The sequence below is a fragment of the Rousettus aegyptiacus genome, unplaced genomic scaffold (assembly GCF_014176215.1).
Source record: "Rousettus aegyptiacus isolate mRouAeg1 unplaced genomic scaffold, mRouAeg1.p scaffold_m13_p_16, whole genome shotgun sequence".
NCBI lineage: Eukaryota > Metazoa > Chordata > Mammalia > Chiroptera > Pteropodidae > Rousettus > Rousettus aegyptiacus.
Window position 1 is genome coordinate 46,306,451 of NW_023416291.1, and position 9,201 is coordinate 46,315,651.

The 9,201-nt window shown below is 34.1% G+C and overlaps 1 pseudogene; it reads left to right on the top strand.

The window, feature by feature from the left end:
• The first annotated feature begins 8,879 nt into the window (after positions 1 to 8,879).
• On the top strand, positions 8,880 to 8,998 carry LOC118612648 (annotated as a pseudogene).
• The last annotated feature ends 203 nt before the right edge of the window (positions 8,999 to 9,201 follow it).

Sequence of the window (9,201 nt, forward strand, 5' to 3'; positions counted from 1 at the left end):
TAGTTTTAATGTAATTCCTATTATGCCACTAATAATTTTTCATCCAGGTATTAGTTCGTCTTTAAACAATGCAATATATTTGCACTGAAAATTATAACTCTAGGTTGATATGAGTAAATTTAAAGAAGACTCTTTGGGTGATAAGAGGAAGCTCTATCTTATAACTACACGATGCAGGTATTAAATCAAAATTATTCTAATTGGTGAAATCCAAGTAATATATATGTATATGTATGACATATGTTAATATATTATTGAGAATATATGTTCATGTATGTTTGTGTGAACGTATCGTATGTATATATATATGTATGTGTGTGTATCTACACACACGCACACACACACACAGAAGCAGGAGAGAGGCCACTCATATAAGCAAAGATGCATTTGCACAAGAGATTAGAATACAAAATTGAGGAAAGACAAATTACTTAGATTGATACAATGATCAGGAGAGAAGTGTTTATTTGGCCCACCTCTAGGCACCTACTTATTCTAGTCACAAAAAATATTTTGTCTTCTATGTAACAGGTGTATAAAATAGGCACATCCTTTGTCTTAAGGGGGCTTACATATTATTGGAATCAACGACTAGACAAGTGATAATAAGTATGTTGGGTTGGCTGAATGGTGGCTGCCTTCTAAATGTTCACTCACTACTTAAGCCATGTCGGTAATTAGAGGTAATTAACAACCCTTCTGTTTCAAACAAATAGTTGTAATTACACTTGCCTAAAGCTTTCCAAAATATTTAGCAATTTATTCTGTATTGCTTCTTTTATCAAGAGCTAGTTTTATAAAGAGACTATTCCTTCAATAGGCAAAAATAATTCATTAAGGTAAATCCACAAATGGACGCCTAATGACTAAGGCTATGAAATTGGTTAACTGACATAATTTAAACACTTGTCAGAGCCAAATTATGTTAGGGATTTAGACTAGCAAATTTGTTTTACTTGTCAAGAACCCTTGGATTGCATACAGTAGTTAAGACAATTAAAATAAAAATCAGTTTATCATTTGAATGAGGTCAGATTGCTAACTCACACTTTCAGAATATCTTGTTATTACTTTGTTTTGTAATTGAACATGAGGAGAGACTGTCTGATAAAAAGTTATAGCATTTCAAATGAAACCTAATAAGAATATAAGTATTTTGTTATAATTCCGAAAAAAGCTCAAAGTGACCAAGCAGTCAGGTCACTGCTGCTGCTGCCATTATTGCTACTCCATATTTTTGACACTAACTGACAAGGCAAGTCCATCACCAGGCAGAGTGAACCCACAAAAGACTTGGCTTCCTCCGTGACAGCCTACAGAGGTTTGGATGCAGAAAACTATAAGTACGTTGATGCCCAATGCGGACATCGGCCAATGGAAAACAGATTTTGACAGGAAGCTTTGGGAGCAATTCTTTTCCTTCCTTTAGCTGGAAAGCACCCTTTTAAGACCTACTACTCTGCATGGTCTCCCTAAAGATACACAGGGAAACTGGGCATGGGATTACTACTTGTTGTGATGGGATCTTTTATGATTGTATTTCTTAATAAGCTCTCCAATTTGGTAAAGACTTACCCAGTTTGCTTTACTAATGAAAGATGTCATTCCGATTTCTCCAGAATTAAGTCTACCCTGACATTAATTGTTCATTTCTTATTTTATTTAAATACTATGGATTGAGTGCCTGCTATTTGCTAGTAACTACTCAGGATATGGCACCAAACATAACTGAAACAGTTTCTTCCCTCATGGAGCTTACATGCTAATGTTACAGTGTAAACTAAACAAATGAATGCATATACATTTATTTAGTAATAGCAGGTAGCAATAAGTGATGTAAAGAAAAATGAAGCGGGGGTGAGGAGGGATGTGTTGACTAGGGAAGGCGTCTTCAAGGACCTGAAACTTGGCCATAGAACTAAATGAACTGAGGAAGTCGGCTTAATGAATATCTAAGGAAAAAGATACTCTATCCTACAGGGAAGAGCTAAAGCAAACATACCTGCTGTTTTCACAGAACACTGAGTTTAGTACATCTAGGAAAGTAATTGATCCTGATTTTCTTGTTTTAGAAATTCAGACTAATCTCTAAGGACACAAGGAGAGAATGCAGGCACAATAATAGCGTGTTTTCCACACAACAAAGAATTATTCACAGATCCCATTATTCTTTGCCAAAATGAGCTATATACAACTCAAATAAAGACAGGGCATACCTGAAATGATGTAAGCATATGTATTTGTAGCTAACCAATCACGTAAGCCTCATTGATCTAAAATATTCATTATATCATATCTTCTGTGAATGGAAAGAAGCTATGATGTCCTAAGGCATCATAAAACTATTTGTGGTTATTAAATTTTTAAAATTTTCTATAAATCTTAATTGAGTTTACAATAGACTGAAAATTTATTAAACCGTTAGGCTGATTACTTTACATTCTCTGTGAGAGAATGTGAATATAGTAGCAACGGAGATAAAAGTGGTTTATAGATACAGGATTCCTCTGCTTTCTAAAAGTAAAGCTCTGCTAGGAAAACTTTCAGACACCAAAACAGCATAAAGATGCAATTACCTCAAGGCACATCCTACTATTTTCTCTTTTTGCTTCTTTTTTGTAATTGCAAAAATCCTCTTCGGATGTCATCCACTTAGTAAAAGCAGGTACTAATGTAGGTCTATCATAAAAGCTAAGTGGCATAAAGTGAACTTTCAAACAGCAGAGGATACAAGGTAAATGTGTAATACACATAGTTACAGATCCTCCTTGCAACGGTGATAGTGTAGATGGTCCTCTATTCAAGTGTTTCTATTCAAATAAGATTTTATGATCCAACAAATGTGCAGTGTGTGCCTACTGTGTGGCATGTGCTATTCTAGATTCTGAGGACACATTAGGAAACAAAACACAGGAAAAGCTCTGCCCTCTTGGAATGAATTCTCTGGTCTGTACTTTTAGGTCTATACCAGATTTTAGGTGTAATGAAAATTCCTTTTGAAAGTAGTAAAAAAAAAAAAAAAAAATTGAAAATTTACTGAGTGCCAATTTGGGCATAGGTAGGAATTAAAACAGCCATCATAGACACAAAAGTTCCATTTAAAAGGTTTGTGCTTTTTACGCTTTTATATCACTAGTAATATAAAATACAATTTTCATAAAATGCGATGCGGTTTCATTAAAATACTATTTTAATACCATTTTTAATAAAAGAAAATATTCTAAAAAATAGATCCATTCTTAGTTTTAAAGAATGTTTAGTTTATGGTGCCTAAAACACCCTAGCAATTTTCACGCTAAGTATTGCCTTTAGTATGCAGTGTTTTTAAGAAGCAAATGTTTCTGATTAATAATATAGCAATTCTCCATTAGTTTTTCCAAAGATCACTCAAGTTCACATCAATTTGTTTACTCTTTTTCATTCTTTATGAGGTAGCATTAGAAAGAACTTTGTCAAGTGAGCTTAAACCAGACCATAGGTTTCCTGTGACTTTAGTAAATCCACTGTGAAATTGCAAACAGTATAAAAAAGTGAACCAATGAAAACAGTGATGCAATCGAATGGAATGAAATTGGTATGTTCTCAAAGAATTAAAAGAACCTATTTTTCATGTTACAGAGATAATGCTATGCTAGCGTCCTCTTGATCTTTTCTATCCAAACTTGGATATTAAGAAAATGTTGTTAGTATGATACTGGCATAAAAACAGACATATAGATAAATGGAACAGAATAGAAAGCCCAGAAATAAACCCAGGCCTATGTGGTCAATTAATTTATAAATAAGGAACCAAGAAAAGGGAACCCTCATACAATGTTGGTGGGATATCAAATTAGTACAGCCACTATGAAAAACAGTCTGGAGTTTTCTCAAAAAATTAAAAATACATATTTTTTGACTCAGGAATTGCACTTCTGGGTATTTATCCAAAGAAAACCAAAACAATAATTCCTAAATATCTATGCACCCCTATGTTCATGGCAGCACGATTTACAATAGCCAAAATATAAAGCAACCTAAATGACCATCAACAGACGATTGGATAAAGTTAAGGTTCATATATATATATATATATACATACATATACGTGTGTGTGTATAATGGGATATTACTCAGCCATTAAAAAAATGAAATCTTACCATTTGCAACAACATGGATGGACCTAGAGGTGGTTATGCTGATTGAAATAGACAAAGAAAAATAAATACCATATGATTTCACTTATATGCAGAATTTAAGGAACAAAAAAACCTAACTACTCAAAAGCAGACTCACATATATAGAGGACAATCTGGTGACAGCCAAGGGAAAGGGGTTGAGGGGCTGGGAGAATGGGGTGAAGGGTTAAAGAAGTACAAATTAGTAGTTGATAGATGGTCACAGGGATGGGGAGCACAGCATAGGGAAATCAGTTAACATTACTATATTGACTTAGAACAGAGGTATGGTAAGAAAAACAATTTAAGAGATAGTACAGGTAAAGAGTTGATCATACTTAGTGACTCATAGGAAGTGGGAGGTGAAAGAAAGGAGGTATCAAGACAGGCTTCAAGTTTTTAAGAGCTATTTTGGGGAGGAAAAAGTTAAGATGATGAAAACATAATTCCCAGGGATATGAAATTTTTTAAATGGCACGGATTTTGAATAGACGTTATATTCACATTGTGAGATCGGACATAACTAAACATGAACAGAAGGCAGGAGAGAAGGAAAGTGTGGTTAATGGTGTGAAATGCCACAGAAAAGACAGGTGATTAAAGGTTTGAAAGTGGCCGCCGCTTTTCCCAGGTAGGACATTTTTGTTGATGGGAAGGAGGAGTTTCAATAGAGTGGTGAAAGAAAATGTATGATCGGAGTGAATTTAACGTAACAATCTGCAAAACACATGTTGCCTTCTAATGAAAAGGATTTAATGGTAAGCAGAAAATGCGTATTCCAGATATTTTATTTTCATTTAAATATGCTAGTTCTGAAATAGATTTATGTCGAACAAAGGAGACAGTACAAGTGTGAAGATAAGGGATAAGAGTAAATAAGAAAAAAGGCTCTGAAACCATAGGAAATTATTTCACATATTAGGGAAATACAGAGGAGGAAGCACTCTCTATCCGAGAGAGTTATCAAATGCCTCATGGGTAAATGTCCTATGCATTATGTTGTTAAATGCTTAGTAACTTGTAACACAGTCAAGTAAAAGTGCTTTTTCTTCCTGTTCACATAAAGATGTTTAATATTAGCCAGACAGATTCTCTCCTCTGTAGTCATTTGCATAGTATATCCAATCCAGTGTATCTGGTGTAAACATATTTATGAAATAATGAGAGACGGAAAGACTCATGATGACTTAAAGCTTCTCTGCCATATTAAAGATTTACTAATGCCTAAAAAAAAAAGTGAAAAAATGAAAGCGTGGGATAAAAGGAAAAGATGAAGTTATCTGTTTGTTGGGTAAAATGTGAGGACACTTTTAGACTTTTGTAAAACTAGGCTATTCTTAGAAATACATTATAGGCCATTCTAATCTCATTCATTAAGCTATAGTGCTCAGGTAAATCAGAGTAATCCTATATACTTGGAAGATCTTCAAGAGAATTTTGTCTTTTTTTTTTTTAATCATGTTATCTTCACAACATGTTAATTCATATCATCTGAGAAAAAGTACCATAAGCAAGAAAATCAGACAATGCTAGGTTAAACCAATGTCGCTATGTTAAAAATTTCAAAGCATTTGTGTTGGCTTTAAAACACATCGGCATATTCTTTGATAACCTCATCAAAAGGAGAAGTCTAACTCTCCTCTCTTCAATACGAGCTGGCCTAAGCAACTGGATTCTAAGCAATACCATGAGGTAGAAGTGAGAATGCAGGATGTCTGCTGGGTTATAAAACATGTTGCATCTACTGGCTCTATTTCTACTCTTAAGATAGTCATCCTCGAAATACAGCCACCAAGCTATACAGAAGGCAAGCAGCCACATGAGAAGTCCATGTGCTGGTGCCCCAGCAACAGATCCAGCTGACAACCAGATGTTCTACAGGACATATAATCAAATGAGAGTAAAAGTAATTCTAGCCTTCGACCTTGCCCGGACCCAGATGATGCCCAGATTGCTGTCCCTATGAAATCTTTCCTATGTTGCAGATTCACAGACAAAATTAGTTTGTCATGGTTTTAAGCATTGAATTTTAAAGTGGTTTGTCGCTCAGTGATAGATACTAGAATGGCCTTTCATTAGCTAATGGTACAATGAACTTCATGAGAGAAATAAACTATATATTGTTTTCTGAAATTAATTTTTCATGGATCCTTTGTAAGTATTCACACAAGAGTAGTGGACATAGGATCCACTTTGGGGGATATTTAAATTAGCCTTTGCTTTCTCTAAAATTTTTGGGATCATCTTTTTTTTTAATTTTTAAATTCTTGCTGTCATTAGGGGTATGTATCTTAATGTGTCTGATTTTTCTTCTACGGTTGTCAAGAAAAATACTGCATCCTTCTAAGAGGTTACCAATTTTTATTTTTTCATTATTATTTTACTTTAGAATTAAATATAGAGAAATTGCCTAACTTATTTTGATTGCTGAGAGAAGATTTTTTGTGGAAAATAATCCAAGAATTTCTCCCACACTACATTTTAAGCAAACAAATATTTAATAGAGATTGCTATTTGAAGTGCCTCCACTGAAATTTTGTCTTCTATCAAAAACCATCTTTTTCCATCTATATAAAAGCAGGTAGCACATTCTCTTATTGATATCAGTCTTATTTTCCCTTATTAGCAAGTTTCTACCCTCACATTTATATATTTCCATTTCAGAACTACATTTCCCTTTACCTTTGCTCTTAAGAAGTATATTTCTTTCGAATGACCCATTGTCATTTTTCAATTTTGATTTCTACTTCACAAAGTCACAGTGATAACAAGATTAAACTGTCTCGTTTTAGAGTCTACTTATTACCCATCTTTGGTGTGTTGGTTTATAGATACTGAATCCACAAATATACTGAAATGAGAAGCATTTTAAGCCATGGTCCTACAATCCAATTTCAACTCGCAGATGATGCTTTCAAATGCAGATACCTCCTTATAGATTTTATTTTCTCTTCTGTAGTCTCAGAGCTTTAAGATATTCCGTTGTGAAGTTGATATGAAGTTTTTGATTTATTGAGTTTCAAGATTTAAGACTCAGAGTGCTAAAAAAAACACTATTATTTTTTTTTATTTACATGTCCATCTCCCTATCTGTAGTCAAAATTATAATTACATAATTTTAACAGTTTTTATATCTATACAAATCCTTTAGTGGATGCATATGTAATCCCTCATAAAGATTATCAAACTTAGAACAATCAATATTGGATCAATAACAGGGATACCCCTTATCTCCATGTTGTTATTTTTATAGAGCATTTCTGATTGAAACGAGAAAACAATATAGCCTAAAGAAATCTAGAACTAATTTTGTTAAAATCAAATTAAATTTTATGATAATTCAATAGATAATTAGCTGAATGAATGGGAGAAAGGACAAATACAATGACTATAAAACCTGTATAATAACCCGAAATAATAATCCGACATTTTTGTCAGCTCCTAAAGAATATATTTTTCCAGAAGTCATTCTGAATATAAGAAAATTAATTCAAGAAATATTAATTGGGTATCTAGTCTAACAGTTTTGGCAAAGGAAGTAGGTCAATGAGTAAAGAAAAAGGTTTGCCATCATTAGAATACATTCTACTAAGGGATATAGAGTTTACGTGTATTTATGAGGAAACAAATAAAAATTTCAGGAAATACTAAGTGCTAAGAGAAAAAAATAAGAAAGGTAAAGAATTAGTAAATGATCAGGACCTAGGTTAGGAGCTGTACACGGGGTAGTGGAAGACATGGAATAGTTAGATGATAAATAAAGCCTATGCTTTAAAAAATTATAATCTTACATTAAAAAAATGTATGAAATGAAGCTGTGAAAAGACCTGGGAGAACGGCATTCTAGACAAGGGGAAAAGCTGCTCGAAAGCCTCAGCTCTGAGTGGGATCTTGAATACTGAATAGACAGGAGAAGAGCTAGTCTTGCCTGCTAAGGAAAAGCCAGGAAAAAAACGTAGAGCACAGCATGAGATTGCACACAGAGCCTGGAGTCAGAAGGTCTTGATCAAATCTCGGCTCCACTGTTGCGGGACACTAGGCGACTTGTTTAATCCCTCTGAGCTCAGTGCTTTAACCTGTCAACTGGAACTAAGCACACAAGCCTCATAGAATCACTGAGCACTGAGTGACTCATACATAGAACGTCCTCAGACAGACCAGGTATTCTGGAAGGGTCCTCCACTGGTGCGCTGGTGGGAGATGCGGTCACAGCATCAGGCAGGACCAGATTACGTCTCACCTCGTGGACCATATTAAAAAGTTTGGATTTTTTTTTTCCCCCAAATGTGATGAGAACATTAGAATATTCCAAGTGGATAACAAATACAAACTTATTTATGATTTTGTAAAAACCAAAATTTGTGAAGTGTGGGTTCAGAGCATGAATGGAAGAGGGCCGATTAGACTTTCAATGATTTCAGCTAAAAAGAGGATGAGCTGTGATATAGTGAGATTAAAAGACTCTTTTAGTTTTGGTTTTATTGACCACAAATGGTCTCCAGGCCAGAATAATATCTGTTAGACATGGGACCAAATGTTATGAGACATTAAAAAACCACCAATCTTTAAAGTACAAGAATGACATCTTTATTTTACTCCTATATCTGCTATCAGTACATTGTATTGAGTCATTTGATATTTTTAATATTATTTTTACATAAAATCACTAAATTAGATGATAATGGAGATTACTTCTGGTTCTAAAAGTCTATGATAAGTTTTGTCTATGGCCATACTACCCTGAACAAGCCCGATCCCATCTGATTTTGGAAGCTAAGCAGGGTCAGGCTTGTTTAGTACTTGGATGGAAGACTATCTAGGAAGACCAAGTTCTGTAGGTGTAAAAAATTAAAAAAATTAAAAAATAAGGGATCGTAAACTGACAAGGTCCTTGCAATCTGTAAGGTCAACCAATGGTTGCCTCGCCTAAATAAATAAATAAAAGTCTGTGAGAAGTTTTATATGGAGATTTAAAAATATATTTTAATATGAGCATGAGGTATATAGTCGAAATTATCATAATGATTGTGTGTAGTGCCAGATG